Here is a 20077-nt window from a genome sequence, read left to right on the forward strand (position 1 = left end):
AAATTTTTTATTACAAAAGAGTTACTTTCATCATATTGATTTTTATACATAAAAGTATGCATAGAAGAAATTTTTTAATAAAAGTGTTACTTTTATCATTATTGATTTCTATGCATAAATGTATGCATAAAAGAATATTTTTTTATTATAAAAGTGTTACTTTTATCATAAATGATTTTTATGCATAAACATATGCATAAAAGATATTTTTTTATATTAAAAGTGTGATTTTCATCATAAAGGATTTTTATGCATAAACATATGCATAAAAGATATTTTTTTATATTAAAAGTGTGATTTTCATTATAAATAATTTTTATGCATAAACATATGCATAAAAGATATTTTTTTATATTAAAAGTGTGATTTTCATCATAAATGATTTTTATGCATAAATGGATGCATAAAAGATATTTTTTTATATTAAAAGCGTGATTTTCATCATAAATGATTTTTATGCATAAAAGATATTTTTTTATATTAAAAGTATGATTTTCATCATAAATAATTTTTATGCATAAATGGATGCATAAAAGATTTTTTTTATATTAAAAGTGTGATTTTTATGCATAAACATATGCATAAAAGATATTTTTTATATTAAAAGTATGATTTTCATCATAAATAATTTTTATGCATAAATGGATGCATAAAAGATATTTTCTTTATATTAAAAGTGTGATTTTCATCATAAATGATTTTTATGCATAAACATATGCATAAAAGATATTTTCTTTATATTAAAAGTGTGATTTTCATCATAAATGATTTTTATGCATAAATGAGTGCATAAAAGATATTTTTTAATATTAAAAGTATGATTTTCATCATAAATGATTTTTATGCATAAAAGATATTTTCTTTATATTAAAAGTGTGATTTTCATCATAAATGATTTTTATGCATAAACATATGCATAAAAGATATTTTCTTTATATTAAAAGTGTGATTTTTATCATAAATGATTTTTATGCATAAAAGATATTTTTTATATTAAAAGTGTGATTTTCATCTCATAAATGATTTTTATGCATAAATGGGTGCATAAAAGATATTTTTTTTATATTAAAAGTGTGATTTTCATCATAAATGATTTTTTTACATAAACATATGCATAAAAGATATTTTTTTATATTAAAAGTGTGATTTTTATCATAAATGATTTTTATGCATAAAAGATACTTTTTTATATTAAAAGTGTGATTTTCATCATAAATGATTTTTATGCATAAACATATGCATAAAAGATATTTTTTTATATTAAAAGTGTGATTTTTATCATAAATGATTTTATGCATAAATGGATGCATAAAAGATATTTTTTTATATAAAAGTGTGACTTTCATCAGAATTGGATTTTATGCATAATTAGATGCATATAGAATCTTTATAATTAAATAAGGGTTCTTCTTAATCCTCTGTTTAATTTTCACAAAAATTGAAAAAATGAATAAGTAAATAATCTGTGAGAAGAAATGCTACCGTTTCATATTCACTAAGATGGTTAATGAGAAAATTCAATTAAACTATCGAAGTTGGAGATCGAGATAAATGATTATTTTATTCCTCATAAGAAATTCATGTTTTAGAAATCTGTAAAACAAATATTCGTCGAACGAAATTTAGAAAAAGAGAAATTGAAATAGTACTTTTCGAGAAAGATAGTTTAGGAAGAACCTTTCCAAACCCAAACTCTGATTCAGACTATTGACCAAGACCTAATTCCTTCGTCAATTTCAATCAATGACGATGTGCCCAGTTCAGGAAAAATGTACTCAAATCCCCCACCGAATTTGAAACTAAGTTAAGATTTTTTATTTTGATCTGAGGATCAAGTTAATAGAATTCGAGGAATTCTGTTTGGAATTCAGACCTGGATCTAGAAGTATTGGGGTACAGATTTAAGATTATTCATGGTTTTCAAACAAAATCAAAACTGAAAACTTGTATAGAAACCCTGTTTTCTTAAAGGGTTGTCTTACGCCAGAATGCTGGAGGGAGCATTTGGCATATATGTTTATCTAAGGGAAGTTTGGTTGCAATAGCTCGCGGGGAGTGTTCGAGGGGACAGCTCACGTGGCAAAAACCTGCCCAGGTCTTGACTAGCCTGGGTATGGTGAAAAAATGGTGTGCTTCCGATACGATGGGCAAGGGCCGACAAAGCGGTCCCTAAGTGAAGTACCAGGACACCTACTTAAGGAGGATCATCCTGGAGGGTTGACCAGGTGATGCATAGGCTCGCGGTGCTTAGGACACCCATACGTATGTCGAGGAAGATATATATATGTATGTTGACGAAATGATTATTGTAATCTGTTACTGGATCTCATTACTGAGACCAACTGGTCCCAACGGAGAGTCCAGATTGGTACTGTTTTTGTGAAACAAGGGATTGAATGGAAATTTTGAATTATGAAATCTGTGATCATATCTGTTTTGTCAATGGATTATTTTTATATTAAAGTTTTAAAGAGGAGTGTGTGCATATCTGTTTTCTAAAGCTAAAGTTAAGAAAGACATTTCAATTTATGGGTGGGTGGATGAGTACTTGTTTGGATCTACCGATTCCAGTGTGGCAGGGTGGTGGCTAAACCATGGGCCGGATGGGGTTAGACTGGAATCAGTGGAGTTTTAATAATCAATTTGAAAAATCTTAGGATTACGCTAGGATTCGAGTAACTAGTTAATTCCCTGATAAATTTCTCAATTGAGTGGATGGCAACGGCTCTGCCTGATCTTGATTAGGAAAAAAGCATTGAAATCACTCAAATGATCAAATTATATCAGCGATAGTTTCCTTCTATCTGGTTTCAGGTGAAGGATAGTTTAGAATTGATCTCATTAGAAAAAAAAAATTAAGAAAATTCAAAAAGGTGGAATCGTCCCCGCTTTTCGAGCATGGGAAATTTTCCCGGTTACGGTTTTCAGAGTGACCACCAGCCTAGTCTCGTGCCCGGATATTCGTGGGCGAGGCCCCGAGTGAGAAACCCTGCCCTGCGCATGAGGGGGCTGCTTCCGCTTCTATCAGCTACCAGGAGTCTGGTGCGCGGAGGGGGCAGAGGGATCTCACAGTTGGTATCAGAGCAAAAATTGCCTAAGATGCGATAAGATGTGAATGTGATGTGATAGGATGTGGTGTAATGAAGATGAATGGGGATGAGATGTGAAGTAAATGGATGTGGATGAGAATGATGAGATGAGAATGAGATGAGAGGATATGTGAAAGGGTGAGATGGGAAGTACATGGATGTGGATGTGGATGTAGATGTGTATGTGAAAGAATGGATGTGCATGTGTATGTAAAAGAATGGATGTGGATATGTATGCAAAAGAAGGGATGTGGATGTGTGTGAAAGAATGGATGTAGATGTATATGTGAAAGAATGGATGTGGATGTGTGTGAAGTAAATGGATGTGGATGAGAATGATGAGATGAGAATGAGATGAGAGGATATGTGAAAGGGTGAGATGGGAAGTACATGGATGTGGATGTGGATGTGGATATAGATGTGTATGTGAAAGAATGGATGTCGATATGTATGCGAAAGAAGGGATGTGGATGTGTGCGAAAGAATGGATGTGGATGTGTATGTGAAAGAATGGATGTGTATGTGTATGTGAAAGGATGTGATGTGATATAAAGAGATGTGGATGTGTATGTAAAGAATGGATGTAGATGTAGATGTGTATGGATAGATGTGGATAGTCATACATGTGAACGATTGGATGGATGTGGATGAATGAGATGAGATGTGTATGAATGAGACACGATGTGGATAGATGTGATGTGATGTAATGTGGATAGAATGTATGGGATGGGATGGTGATGAGAATGAATGTGATGGATATGAATGAATGTGATGTGATGAATGTAAATGGATGTGATGTAAATGAATGTGATGGACGTGAATAGATGTGATGTGATGTGAATCGGGATGTGAATGAATAAGATGTGATGTGATGTGAATCGGGATGTGAATGAATAAGATGTGATGTGATGTGAATGAATGTAAATGGATGTGAATGTAAATGAATGTGATGTGATGAATGTAAATGGATGTGAATGTAAATGAATGTGATGTGATGAATGTAAATGAATGTGATAGACGTGAATAGATGTGATGTGATGTGAATCGAGATGTGAATGAATAAGATGTGATGTGATGTGAATCAGGATGTGAATGAATGAGATGTGATGTGAAATGGGTGTGATGTAAATTGGGATAGATTTATGTGAATGGGTGATATGTGATGTGAATAAATATGATGTGATGAGATGTGGATATGGGTAGATGCAAGTGGATCAGATCTGATGAGGATAAATAAAGAAAGATGTGATGAGGATAAATGAAGAAAGATGTGATGAGATGGAAAATGATGTGATGAGAATGGGAATACATATGAAATGAATGTGGATTAAGTAATGTGGATTGATGTGAAACAATGTGGAAAGATGAGAGTTTGTTATAGAAACTGTATTTATGACCTATTTTTAAATGACTGTTTTATGTCAAGAATGTTGAGGAAGCATTTTGACCGTCTTGTGAATGAGGTCGTGGAGACCTAATTGATAAAGTTGCAATAGTTAACGGCGGAGAGTCAACGGAGGACGTCTCGCGTAGCAAGGTCGGCCGAGGTCTTGACCAGCCTCGGTTCGATTTAAATGGTGAGCTTCCGGTATGGTAGATGATGAAATTGGGTGTGTAAGTAGTGTGTCTATCTTGAAGTTGCATGAAGCGCCGACTAGAGGGCCTGGGAACTCTTTTCCTTGGTACCTGGGATAAAACCTAACCAAATTCCTAATTGGATCCCATCACTACAGTGGTTGGCAGTTGGCTAACCCATGGGACTGGATGGGGTTAAGCTGGACTGATGGATCCGTAAAATGAGACTCAATTCTATTATAGTACGATAGATGAAGTAAATCTCGGATAGTAATTGTTCTATGGAAAAGAATCAATGGCTGTGTCTCTCGATGAGGAAAAAAGCGTTGGTCTCTATGATCCAAGTGCAAGTTTCTTCCTTGATCATCTAACCAAGTGACTTACAGGTTCGGTCTGATCAGTTTAATTAGTGATGACCTTGACTACGTTAGAATAAAAATATCCTGGAGGAATCGCATGTGCTTTCCGAGCGAGGGAAGTTTTTTCGGGTTCGGTTTTGGAAGAACCGAGGGATTAGTCTCTTGTTCGGACATCTGTGGGCGAGGCCTCGAGTGAGGGACACTGCCCCGCGCAAGGAGTGCTACTTCTGCTACTGCTAGCACCCCCGAATCCATTGCACGGAGGGGGTAGGGATCTTTCAGTTGGTATCAGAGCAAATTGACTAAAGTGGATCAACCGCGAGAAACCAGAAATGTCAAAAATTTATGTAGCAGTAAAATGTTGTAATTGTGTGATGAAATTCATACAAATTGATATTCAGAATGAAGATTCATAAATAGGTAATTCGGTCTTCAAATGAAAGTACCGCAATTGTATGGAATCCCTGACTTGCTTGAGGCCTAGACATGATGGTATTTACCTTATAATTCCAAGGACCGTGACTACCCGTATATACCGAGGATATAACTGCACCTCTTTACTGGCAGTATATATACAAGTACATCTAAGACCTTGAAATTATAAGCAAAAATGCTATCCAGATGATGAATTCGAATGTGGTTGATATGATTTTAAAATTTTGGTTGAGAACTGATGAGTTGATTTGGATTCTGATTGAAAAATGATGATTCTTGAATTTTGGTTGAAAAGCGATAAGCTGACCAAAACCACAATGAGGATGAATGGGACGAGTCCCTGTGATGATGTTCATAACTGGAATGACGATAATGACTTTAGCAAATCACTATGAGATAAGTGGATTGTGCTGACAGATTGCTACTGTTAACACTTGACCCAGTGGATAAAGTTAAGGGATGACAAATTAAAAACCTGTATAATTGAAATTCCCATGGAGGACTGTTCAAATAGAAATTTCGATCTAATGGACCATTATTGTATTAAGGATATGAATGATATGATCTGAATGAATTGTTATCTGATGATGAGTTCTATATAAAGGATCTTTATCCCAGGATTCTGTTGGGTTGACCAGACTATAAGGAACCCCATAATCAGTTGGCACATCCATTCACATCCTATCGCATCCCATTTACATCCTATTGCATCCCATTTACATCTTATCACATTCATTCAAATCTTATCGCATCCCATTTACATCTTATCACATTCATTCAAATCTTATCGCATCCCATTTACATCTTATCACATCTCATTTACTTCTTATCACATCCTATTCCCATTTAGTTACTTTTTCTACTTTGATACCAATAATGAAACTTTTTCTAAATTTTCTGCCAATTGCTTGGCTTAGATAAAGATTCTTTTTCTCGACGACTATTTTCATATTCCTTCTCAATTCCTCAATTGAATTATATTCAATGTTCATCTTTTGAATAAAAGAATTCATGGGATTTACAAAAATCAATTCTACCCATATTTTTACTTTTGATGAATAATCATAAATTGAATTATACTAAATATTCCTCTTCTTCCCATTTGATTTCATGGATCTCAAATACCATGGGAATTCCTCTTTTTGCATTTAATTATTTGCATTCCAATATCATGGAAATCTCTTTTATCATCAAATATTTCTCATAAAATAAATTCATCTAAAATAAAATACCCATTAATTCAATATGCTAGGAATTTCTCTTTTTCTATTTAAATGATTGAATTCCAATTGTCATAGGAATTTCTCTTTTACCCTTTAAATATTTCTCATAAATAAAATAAATTTATCTAAAATTCATCTTTGAATTTAAAGAAAATATCCAATAATTTCAATATGCTAGGAATTTCTCTTTTTCCATTTAAATAATTGATTTTCAAATATCATAGGAATTTCTCTTTTACCATCTAATTATTTCTCATAGATAAAATAAATTTATCTAAAATTCATCTTTGAATTTAAATAAAATATCTAATAATTTCAATATGCTAAGAGTTTCTCTTTTTTCATCTAAATGATTGAATTCAAAATATCATAAGAATTTCTCTTTTACCATTTAATTATTTCTCATACATAAAATAAATTTATCTAAAATTTATCTTTGAATTTAAATAAAATATCCAATAACTCCAATATGCTAGGAATTTCTCTTTTTCCATCTAAATGATTGAATTTTAAATGTCTCTTTTATTATTAAATATAATTACTATAATTTTCTCATTTCTTAATTATTTAATTACACATAAACTTAAAGATTAGTTTTCCATTGAATGTGACAAAAACCATTCTTTTAACCTAGGATATTCAATCCTAGAATATGATATGAAGTCCTCTTTTTACGTTATGCATAAGAATAAATTATACATCAATTTCTTAAAAATTTTACCATAGCTCCGCTGCTATTACTGGCAATTTTTAATTTTTATGAAAAGAATAAGACATAGTAAAATAATTATGATAGTATAACTATATTTTAGCATTAAATCTAATTTATGGATTTATCCCATAATATTACCATATTTTTCAAGCATATAAGTATAAAAACCATTTTCTTAAACCTCTAGCTTCACAAGCCTAGAGTTTGATTTGTGAATAGAGAATTTCTCCATGAGAAGCATTAATTGAATATAGAATAGGTCATAGGAATGACCATTCTTTGGGAGAGAGAGATATGCTTAAAAAAGATTTTAATTTAAGCATAAATGAAAACTTTATGTGTGTAATCACTAAAATCCATTAGAGAGCTTCAACTACATTAAAAAGCCATTCAATTAAATACTTCTCAAGCTTGAGAGGGGTTGAGAAGTGAGAAACATTTAGAGATTAAGAAAAAGACCATAAATCACACTTTACCTCTTATTTTGCTTGATTCTTTAGTCTAAAGAGAGGCCCCCAACCAATCAATTGGTTTAGTATGTTGATGAAGACTCCAAAGAAGGTTGAAGAGAGAGAGAAACTCCATTCTCTCCAAATTGTAGAGGATAACAGAAAATATCATTATTTCAGTATAATACTGGCATGGTATAGTTCACATATTTTTTTAACAAAGGGCTAAGGATCTATTTATAGATGAGGGAGGCCTCTAACATTTATAGATGAGGGAGGCCTCTAACCAAGTCCAACTAGTTTCTAGAATTTTCCAGGTTCAGTTTGGCTGACTTTGGATAAGATTTGGACCAGTTTAGCTCCCTTTTTTATTTGGTTGATCCAGGAGAGAGGAGAGATAAAAATATCTTATTATTTTTGAGTTCAAAACTCCTCCACACATGTGAAAGAGGTGCCTCCTTGAAGAGCCCCCTTCTCCTTACCAAGGTGTCAAAAATATATCATTATACCCAAAATATCTCATTTTTTAGTAACATTCATAGTTTTTTACTAATAAACCTTGTACTTAGTCAACTCTTCATCTTATGTGGACATTTACTCATTTTTATGTATTTTTCTTTTATAATTTGGATTAATCTCCTCCCCACACTTGGATTGATCCTATTGGTCCATAGAAACCTTAATTGGACCATAATCCAAAATTTTTTAAAAATCTAGACCCTTAGGCTAAGGTCCTTTATACCTATTTTCAATTAATTCTAATTCCACATTGGAAAGTTCTTTTTGAATTTTTGTTTCAGGGGAAATCATTTTAGACACTAGGAGGATTTTTATATAAAAAAATATCTCAATTTTGGATTACCTCCCTCTAGACATTTTCTCTCTTCAAGCCAAAACAGGGTAAAACAAGATCTTTCTTTTTTTTGAGAGAGGGAAATAATTATAAGATCAGAAAGGGGAGGTTCTTACACCTGTACACCTCAAAAGCTGGAGGGAATCTTACACAATGTCAAAACCTCTCCATCGACAGCTATCCTTAAAGAAGTTTCCCAAGCGCAACCACCTGTCTCTAAAAAGGAACTCAAGGGAAAAGCCCAACCACCTATCTCTAAAAAGGAACTCAAGGGAAAATCCCCAAAGCCAATGCCTCTTCATCAACCAACCTCAACAAAAGAGCAAGCTACATGCTTAAAAGCCTCATCATCGACAACCACTCCGCAAGAGACTCAAGCCTCATCATCAACAACACCCATGAGTCTCAAAACTGCAACCTCAAAGCCAACCACTATGAAGGAGGACCCTAAATCTTCCACTTCAACCAAAAAGAAAACCCCACCACAACAACCAAGATTACGATATCTTAATGGTATCAAAATGTGGCTAGAAAAACAGCTACTTGTAGGTCAAGACTACTATGAAGGCACCAATCCAATTTGAGTGCCTTGCTCATCAAATCCTCTTGCTCAATGCAAAACTCAAAGGTCAAAGAAGAATAAAAGTACTCCACAACATCGTCCACAAAAGCCTATGCGAGTTCCTCAAAGAACACCAACAACTCAACAAGTGTGGGTGCCAAAAAGATTATTGGAAGCACAAGGGCACTACAAGGTAATACCAAAGCTTGGATTCCCAAGTGCATCAGGAAGTTCTCCAAGCCTACTCAAAGAAAGAAGCCTCAAAGGCAACAATCATTAATTCCTAATGTTCATCAAAGATGGGTGCCTGTGCACATACTTCAACAACAAGGATATTATGATAGTAATCCCATTATATGATTGCCAAGATCGAACAACGGGACGAGCACTTCACCAACACCTTCAACCCAACAACTTCACCTAAAGGAGGCCCAAGCAACACCAAACAAGCCACTCAACCCATCTCATGCATACAACACATACACAAAAGCTTGTGTGTTTTGTCAACGCCAATGACAATCCACTAGAAGTTGTCCCTACCTCCTCGTCACCAATTGAGCCACAAATTCAAGAATCAATCCCCATGTCTACAATGGAGACTTATGAGCACATCAAGGACAAACTAACAATGCTCGTTGTTGAAATATGCAGGTGAATGGGTGTGTGCGGAAATAAGCCCTTAGAGCAAGAGACTGTAAAAGGGAGTCTGTAATTAAGTGGGTTGCAGTGAAAAGGTGAAAAGAATCTACTGATGAGAGAATTAAGGGTAGCATGAGTGAATATAGGGATGTGGAAAGATTCTAGAAAAAGGTGCCCCTAGATGTAGGGGAGGTGGCACAAATCAAGGAGAAATTAGTGGGATTAGATGCTTGGCATCTTGTGGATGTACAACCTATAAATTTAGGCATTGGCCTAATGAGAAATTGCTAGTTTTTGAGTATCCACACCTACATTATCGTATTAGATTAATTATTCACTAATCTCATCTTAATCACATGCTAATTATGTTGATTCTTGTATTTGATCCACCATAACTCATCACATTGCTGCAAATTTAACATGGTATCAGAGCCAAGCTTTGGATTCATCTGGTTTTTAAGCCTAATTACCTTACTAATTATTTTACAAATCATAATTAAGAGATAATCCACTTTTAAGCTCTTTTTCAACCATCTTCTGCACCCCCAGCTGGTGGAGGAGCTCCCTCTCTCTCCAGCCATAACATTAGCCCAAGATATTCTAGCCATTTGTAGCCACAATCCCCATGATTCAACACAATGAATTAGCTTGTCAAACTGCCACACAGAGCTGCTGAATTTTGTGATTTTGCAAGTGTCACTTTCTTGAAGCAATTTGGAGATCTACACTTACACAAAAGGAATTGATCTAATTCCTCTTAGCCCTAGGGGTTTTCAAGGGTGCTCTACATGCTGGTTATCTCAGCTTTGAGAAGTTCCTCAAGGAGAAGTGGCATCAAGCTCTGCATCAAATCTACAAGTGACTTTGATAAAACAAAGCTTAAGCATTCAATGTTTGGTGTGAGCTCATTTGAACTCTAAGGCACCAGATCTGGCCTCCCCACACACTCTATTTTCTACACACAAAACAAGAGATTATTTCACTAATCAATGATTAATTAGCACTAATCATTGTATTTTAGTACAATTGATGGTTCAAATTTACCATTGGGTATCTGATACAGATCCCTATCACTTCAGATTGCAATTTGGAGATGGTTTGATATCCCCATTCAGTTACCCTTGGCTTTATGTAATTTTTAGTAGTGAATCATGCTAATAAACTTGTGGTAATCATCATTAAACATCAGATTGGAGTTGTAAAAGGGTAGATACTATCCTTGAATCTTGAATTGGATCAAGAGGTAAGACCCCCTTCACATCATCATGAGCACTGCATAAGAAATTGTTAGAAGTCATCTCCTGTCTAGTTTTATGCACCAGGGCCTCTGTTGTGGGTGTGCCCGCCCTGTATAGGTATTTTATCACTTTTTCTCACTCCCCGTATTTTTTTTCCCATTTTTCCTTGGTGTGGATGGATGCCAGATAATTGGCAGGAGCCTCTGGTGGCTGGCCGACTGACCTTTCAGCAGTCGTGGAAGTCTTGTGGTGGTGGCTGGCCGACTGCACATAGTGTAGTTGTGGAGGATTGCTACTGGCCAACCTGTTATACAGTCGTGGAGCATTTTTCTCATGGCCGACTTGCTTTATGCAGTCGTGGAGGGCCACCATGCGAGCGCTGGCCGACTGCATCTATGGGACATAAATATGCCCCATGCTCCCCACCATTTTCTCATTCAGTTTTGCACGGGATCTTGTGTATAGAGAAGAGTTTACTTCCTATCTCTCTGTGTCTCTTGTGCTGTCTATTTTCTACACTCTACTTGCTCTTGTGATCCCAAGTTTGGTTATCATTTTCGCTGCATATTTTGACATGGTATCAGAGCCCTAGGCTCTAGATAGATCTTGGGAGTTTTCTGAGCAAGAGGGGGATAGTTGAGCTGATTGGTGGACTGTTTTGGGCTGAACGGGAAGAGAAGGTGCAAGAGGAAGGCGGGCTAAGGTGCTGGACAGCCACTTGCAAGTTTAGAGATTTTTTTTCCCACCCACCACCCACCCTTTTTCAATTTAATCCCCGCGATGGCAGATTTGTTAGAGATGGCTAAAAAGCACGTGAAGATCCCCACTCTCTCCACGTTCCCAGTGGATCGTCAATTAGACGGGAACAATTACGGCATCTGGAAGGTTATGATGGAGTCTGTGCTGGAGTCTTATGACCTTGCTGATTTCATCGTCATCGGGGTTCCAAGGCCAAAAGCAGAGGAAGGGGAGGTACTGTCGATGAAGAAGGCCCGGGAGGCACAAGCACAGATGTGGAATCGTATCAATGCCAGGGTCCGGTCATTTATTTTCCTCAACTGCACACCACAAGTGATCAATCATGTAAAGCACATGACGCTGGCCACCACAGGCATATGGCAGCACTTGGCTTCTCTTTATAACAGGGTATCACCCATGAAGAGGATCTCCTTGGAAGTGCAGATGCGGGTTATGAACCCTGCAAAGTCCTCGAGACGATGCGGGAACACATTAACAAGCTACAGGTCCTTCAGCAGGAAAAAGTCCTCCAGGCTGAGAAGTAGATATCATCTAAAGACATGGCCATCACTTTATTGTCTCACTTGCTTGCATAGTATTCTGCTTTCTACTCCTCGTTGATCACGAGTGGCAGGCTCAGCACCATAACCTGGGAGGAGCTTGTGCCGATGGTCTTGGAGGACCAGGAGGAACGTTTCACGAATCCTCCTCACAGCGGAGGTTCAGAGGCCTTGACTGGCCAACGGTCAAAAGGCCGGAATAACAACAAGGGCAAAGGGAAGGCTTCACCAGAGAAGTCTTCTGAGAAGAAGCCTGACTCACAACGAGAGAAGTTGAAGGCCGAAAGATCCTGCAATGATTGTGGCGAGAAAGGCCACTATTGGAGGAAGTGTCCTAAGCGGACTGGGAAGAGTGCTGATTCCTCAGCCTCAGCTGCAAAGACTCCTGCATTTGTGCACTTAGAGATGATGGACTCCGATACCTCATCGTCTTCGAGCAAGGAGGCAGTTGGCTTCACCGCGAAGGATACCCGAGAATGGATTCTTGATAGTGGTGCTTCCAGGCACATGACTCCGTCCCGTGACTTCTTTCTAGATCTGAAACGGCAGTCAAGTCGCATCTTTATTGGCGACAATTCCACGAGTCACAGTGAGGGCCGGATGGAGATTATTCCCGACGGTAAGGGGGGCAAGCATGCTTCCCATGTTCTTTATGTCCCTGCTCTGGGTTTTCATCTTTTGTCAGTGCATGAAGTATGCAAGACAGCTTCCGGGTGGAGTTTGAGGAGCATTCAGTTGCTCTAAGGGACCGTGAGACTGGCCAGTTTGTTTGGGAAGGCGGTGTGAAGAATGGTATCTACAAGCTCTCTACACTCTCCTCGTTGACAGGTTCTCAGGTCGGAGATTCGTGGCACTTTCGTTTTGGCCACTTAAATGTGGACGCACTGCGGCGAGCTTTTCGAGACCAGATGGTGGTTGGCTTGCCAGATGTTGGCAATAGGCAAGGACGCTGCAGTTCTTGCATCCGTGGGAAGCAGCAAAGGGAATTCTTTCCGAAGCAGGCTACCAGGCGAGCTTCGAAACCATTGGAGTTGACTCACACTGACTTGTGTGGACCTCAGCAGACACCATCTTTGGGAGGATCTCTCTACTTTATGCTGCTTGATGATTGTACCAGATTCACGTGGGTCTACTTTCTTTCACAGAAGGACTAAGCTTTTGCATGGTTCAAGGATTGGCACGTGATGGTGGAGAAAGAGTCTAGATTGCAGGTAAAGACTCTCAGGGCTGACAAAGGAGGTGAATTCTCCTCGACCGTATTTCTCAAATTTTGTGCAGACCATGGCATCAAGAGGTGATCTTCCTCGTCCACTTTGGGGAGAGGCTGTGGCAACGGCTGTCCATACCCTCAACCGATCTCCAATGACTTCAGTACCGCATATGAATCCGTTGGACAGGTATATTTTGGCAGGAAACCTGATGTCTCTCACTTTCGTGTTTTTGGGAGTGATGCGTATGTACATATTCCAAAGAAGCAGAGGGGGAAGCTTGACTCCAAGTCCCGCAAGCTTGTATTTGTGGGGTATACTCTCTTTCCAAGGGATACAGGTTGTATGATCCAGACAGGAACGAGATTGTTGTCAGTTGGGATGTAGTCTTTGATGAGCATGTTCCAGTATCCACCGTCGATGAGCCGCCACTTCTTCAAGATCCAGAGAGGAGTGTGATGATGATTCCCAGACCATTATTCTACTTGATCAACCTCAGGCAGTACAGGAGGTGGAGTTGAGCCCCCGCGACCACAGGAGGCTTCACGATCTGTTCGAGTACCTAGGTGGTTGTTAGACACCCTTCGGGAGTCAGGTGTCACAGAGTTACCCTCTGAGTGGACCACAGAGGACAGCTCTCGAAGATCACAAAGAGTCCGAGATAAAAGCAATACATCGGAGCTTCTTCAGGTAAACTATGCTCTGATGTCTCGTATTATGCGGGATAAGGAGCCCACTTCTGTCAAGGAAGCCCTTTCACAGGAAACCTGGAGGAAAGCCATGCAGGTGGAACTTGATGCCATCAAGAAGAATAACACATGGGAGTTGGTACCGAGCTCGTCGAAACGGTCAGTCATTGGTGTCAAATGGGTCTTTAAGACCAAATATGCGTCTGATGGGTCGGTGGACAAACACAAAGCCAGACTTGTGGCTAAAGGTTATGCTCAGCGGCTAGGCATCGACTACGAGGATACCTTTGTATCGGATGTCCACGATTTGGACCGTTCTTGCCCTTGCTTCTTCTCAGAGGTGGTGTGACAAAGGCTGCCTTGTCAAAGGAGTTTGAGATGACCGACTTGGGCTTTAGCCACTTCTTTTTAGGATTGGAGATCTGGCAGACCCAGAGGAGGTTTTCATCTCTCAGCAGAGCGGTATGTTCATGAGTTGCTTGAGGCCTTTGGGATGGAGAACTGCAGGCCTATTACTTCGCCAATGGACCCAAACACAAAGTTAACCGTTAATGATCCTTGTGAGCCAGTTGATGCCTCGCAGTACCGGAAGTTGGTTGGTTCATTGATCTGGTTACTGAACACCAAATTGGACTTGAGCTTCTCCGTGGGGCTGTTGAGCTCTTTTATGAAGACGCCATTGAAGTCTCGTTGGGACGAAGGATTGCGGATCTTGTGGTTTCTGCAGAGTACGAAGGATCTAGGACTCTTTTACACAGGAGGGGATGGAGTCAGACTCCAAGGTTGGAGTGGCTCAGATTTGGGAGGAGATCAAGATACGAGGAGATCTACTTCAGGATACAGTTTTACCCTCGGCTTAGGAGCAGTTTCTTGGAGCAGTAAGAGGCAGCCAACTATTGCCCTCTCTTCGACAGAGGCAGAGTGCTGGGCTGCTTGTGGTGCTGCTTTGCGAGGTTGTGTGGCTACGAAGGCTGCTAGGAGAGATAGGGTTTCCATAGAAGGAGCCCACAGTCATCCAGTGCGATAACCAGAGTTGTATAGCTATTGCTCGGAACCCGGTGTTCCATGCCCGGACCAAGCATATAGAGATACAGTATCACTTTGTACGTGAGAAGATCTTGGCTGGTGACATCTTGCTACTTTATTGTTCGACGGAGGACAATGCGGCGGACCTCTTCACGAAGTCTGTATCTCAGGCTACGCTCAGGCGGCACTCCAACTTCCTTGGGTTGATTTCACAGCCCCAGGAGCTACACCCGAGGAGGATTCTCACACGAGGACGAGGACGAGGAAGAAGTAGGGGAGGGGAAGGACCTTCACTTGCCACAACTGTGGGAAGCCAGGACACATGGCTAGAGACTGCTTTACACACAGCAAACCAAATGAAGAAGGATCGACATCCGCAAAATTCATGGAGACTCCTAAGGAAGAGGAGTCAAGACATCTTTTCTGAGAGAGAAAGAGAGAGAAACCCCACAACCCAATGTTACTTGCCTCAACAAAGTAAAACCCCACCTCTGAGCCACACCGATGATGTAGGCCATGTGGTAGATGTATGGGCACTTGTAGTAGCCTTGGACACATAGAGAGAGAGTGTCAAGGACTATGAGTTAAGGACTTGAGGCACTGGTCGCAGCGGGGGCTACCAAGTAAGAGGGAAACTTGGTATAAGGTCCAAGTGTGCTAGAGTTATTCACTTGAGGGGAGGTATTAAAATATGCAAGTGAATGGGTGTGTGCAAGAACAAGCCCTTAGCAAGAGACTATAAAAGGGAGTCTGTAATTAAGTGGATAGTAGTAAAAAGATGAGAGGAATCTACTGATGAGAGAATCAAGGGTAGCATGAAGTGAATATAGGAGTGTGGAAAGATTCTAGGAGAAGGTGCTCCCAGATGTAGGGGAGGTGGCACAAATCCAGGAGAAATCAATGGGATTAGATGCTTGGCATCTTGTGGATGTACAACCTATAAATTTAGGCATTGGCCTAATGAGAAATTGTTAGTTTTTGAGTATCCATGCCTACATTATCATATTAGATCAATTGTTCACTAATCTCATCTTAATCACATGCTAATTATGTTGATTCTTGCATTTGATCCACCATAGCTCATCACATTGCTGTAAATTTAACACTCTTTTCATCTCTCTGGATGAGAAGCATAAGTGTAGAAGTTGCGCTGCAAACATAAGAACCTATTCTCTCAAAAAGAAGAGTAGATACAAGAACCTGTTGCTCGCAAGGTGGTAACAAAAAAAAAGAGACCAAAACACAAGGGAGTCACACATATGGTCCATTTAAAAATTATAGAATATCACAAGAAACACCCAACAATCTTCAATAGCCAATATATTTTTGTTAAGCTTATAGCTACTATTCTTTTGGCTAAGTTAATGTAGCAATTGCTCCATGGATACATATCCATACTCATGCACTGGAGGACATTTGCACACCAAAGCCTCATCATCAATAACTATCTAGGTACATCACTGGATGATGGGGGACCATGGTGAGTGAAAGTGTGGTCAATGGTACAACCCATCATCTGAAATTTTCCTTCAAAATTGTAAACCTTTCCAAATAAAAGCTTGAGTCTTCACAACACATTGACCTCTAATCCTTAGTGAAAAAATCTAAATTAACCTCATAAGTCAACGTATTTTTTTCATTCCTCACCAACAAGTGGCTACTTCAACAAGCAACAGCTCAATAATAAGAGTCCATTTGACTCATTTAATGTGCTTCATGATTATCTGCTTCATAGAGTACTTAAATATACATAAAAGCATAAAAAGCACATGATGGGAAGAAGCATGCAGGAATAGGTCCTACTTAACAACATTTGACAAGAATCCTGTCACAAAAAGAGACATCATCAAAGGCCAAATTCTTCAAATGATGAACGTCGCTTCAATGAATCAACTGAGAAACTGAGAATCACAATCTCGTTCTGATGATTTTGTCGACATTCCTCTAGATCCTTCCTCATCATTAATATCTCTTAGTTTTTCAACTAACACAAATCACATGTAACTCTGCTTATGATGATTGCCAAAAACAAAGTGAGCAAAAAATATAACCCACATAAAAACATGCTCACAAAAATATAAAAATGCAATCACTCGCCAATAAACCACCACCACCTCCACCCATTAAGAATTCTAGCTAATCACTAATCTTTTAATTTACTAACTAGCCTTTCTTATTCCTTCCGGAAGAACAAGGACCATTGAATGCCACTCAACATTAAAAGCCATCAACAAAGCTTGCCAATTATCTCCACACAAAGGTCTTCAATGTGCGATCACGAGGACCCGATCAGCATCAAGAAGGGAGAAATGTTAACCCATTCCTAGAATTAACAAGAGCTACTATCATTATCTTACGTCAAGAAGTCAAGGTAGATACACCCAAAGGTCATACATTCAAGATATGATGCAATAGTGTCCAAATCTACAACTTGGACAGACGCCCGTAATGATCCGACAAATACTTATGGCGATTTTCGCTTCAAGAGCGTATGGTAGCAAGTTAGGATAAAGTCCCAAGTGATTTACTTCATGGATATATTATGAAAGTGATCATTGTAATAGCATTAAGCCTCTTATAAGCCTAAAATACTCAACCGGCCCACAGTTTAAGTGAATGTGAATACTTATGGCCATGTATATAAGTGAATACAAAGAACTCTCCCATTGTGCAATAGAGTCTTGTTCTTGCGAATCTCTCTCTAATCCATGCTAACGAGTATGTGTAAGTGAAGTGAGATGAGAGGAGGAACAAGTACACGTAGTGCAACACGACAATGTGACAACACTCGCAAGAGGCATAGTGGAATTGCGTCTCAAAGAGTTGTAAGGCTTAGAGACCTTAAGAGTTACGAGCTCAGCCATTGGAAAGATCCTCACGAACAGTTACAATTCACCAGGTAATCTTCTTGTTGGATGTGTTCCAAGAGTGGTTTGGGTAAGCCATAACGACTTTCCAAAAGAAATCTTCTAGTGCATGTTTTTTCTCTTATTGGCAATTTAATTGACTCCTTAATATATGAAATTTACAAGACAAGAGAATCTTAATGAAGTTTGTATTGTCTTATGTGTCTCCTCTCTTGAAGAAGAGAACCATTAATATGATGCTCATAAAGATATTTTGTAAATTTCTTATGAGAAGTCATATTCTTTGATTCACTCATGGTTTATGAAAAAGTGGTGGACAATGATTGAATTTAAAGATTTGAGATGCAAGGCTTTCATATTCTTTTTTTTCTCTTATTTCTTCAATAAGAACAAACTAAATTATGGATAGGATGGGGTCACAAGACATGAGCTTTTTTATTGCCAAAGGTCATACATTCAAGATATGATACAATGGTGTCCAAATCTACAACTTGGACGGACGCTCATAATGATCCGGCAAATACTTATGGCGATTTTTGCTTCTTCAAGGGCGTGTGGTAACAAGTTAGAATAAAGTCCCCAAGTGATTTACTTCATGGATATATTATAAGAGTGGTCATTGTAATAGCATTAGGCCTCTTATGAGCCTAAAATACTCAACCAGCCCACAGTTTAAGTCAGTATGAATACTTATGGCCATATATATAAGTGAATCTCTCTCATAATACAAAGAACTCTCCCATTGTGTAATAGAGTCTTGTTCTTGCTAATCTCTCTCTAATCTATGCTAACGAGTATGTGGAAGTGAAGTGAGGTGAGAGGAGGAACGAGTACACATAGTGCAATACAACAGTGTCACAACACTCGCAAGAGACACGGTGGAATTGCTCTCAAAGAGTTGTAAGGCTTGGAGACCTTAAGAGTTACAAGCTCAGCCATTGGAAAGATTCTCACGACAATCGTAATTCACCAAGTAATCTTCTTGTTGGATGTGTTCCAAGAGTGATTTGGGTAAAAGTCATAACAACTTTCCAAAAGAAATCTTCTAGTGAATGTTTTTTCTTATTAGCAATTTAATTAACTCCTTAATATATAAAATTTACAAAGCAAGAGAATCTTAATGAAGTTTATATTGCCTTATGTATCTCCTCTCCTTATTAAGAAGAGAACCATTAATATGATGCTCATAAAGATATTTTGTAAATTTCTTATGAAAAGTCATTCTTTGATTCCCTCACAGTTTATGAAAAAGTGGTAGACAATGATTGAATTTAAAGATTTGAGATGCAAGGCTTTCATATTCGTTTTTTTCTCTTATTTTTTCAATAAGAACAAACTAAATTATGGATAGGATGGAGTCACAAGACATGAGCTTTTTTATTACCATCTATAAGTAGTAGTTTACAATAACTAATCTTGAAGTAGCTAAGATATTGGAGACCTCTTCTCTTTTAAAAATTACTGAGAAATATAACCAAGCCTTTAATATAGAGTATGATTTTCAAGGCATGAGCTTTTTTATTACCATCTATAAGTAGTAGTTCACAATGACTAATCTTGAAGTAGCTAAGATATTGGAATGTTTTTGACAAAGGCTTTTCTGATGATAACAATGGACAAGAATTTTCTTGTTCTTTACATGATGGTATTTACAATTTCTCACAAGCTCAATGCTTCACTTGATGACATATTGTGACTAGGTAGAGTTGATAGTTCTTTACAACTTTCTAGGAGAGATTATAACAAAATTTTGCATGACTAATGAAGATGCCCAACTTTTTTATTTGAATCCACTAATTTGGGAAGAACATGTAAGATCTCTCTCTCTCTCTCTCTCTCTCTCTCTCACACACAC

Source organism: Cibotium barometz, chromosome 34, assembly GCF_041138505.1.
Source record: "Cibotium barometz isolate CiBa-2024 chromosome 34, ASM4113850v1, whole genome shotgun sequence".
NCBI classification, from domain to species: Eukaryota; Viridiplantae; Streptophyta; class Polypodiopsida; order Cyatheales; family Cibotiaceae; genus Cibotium; species Cibotium barometz.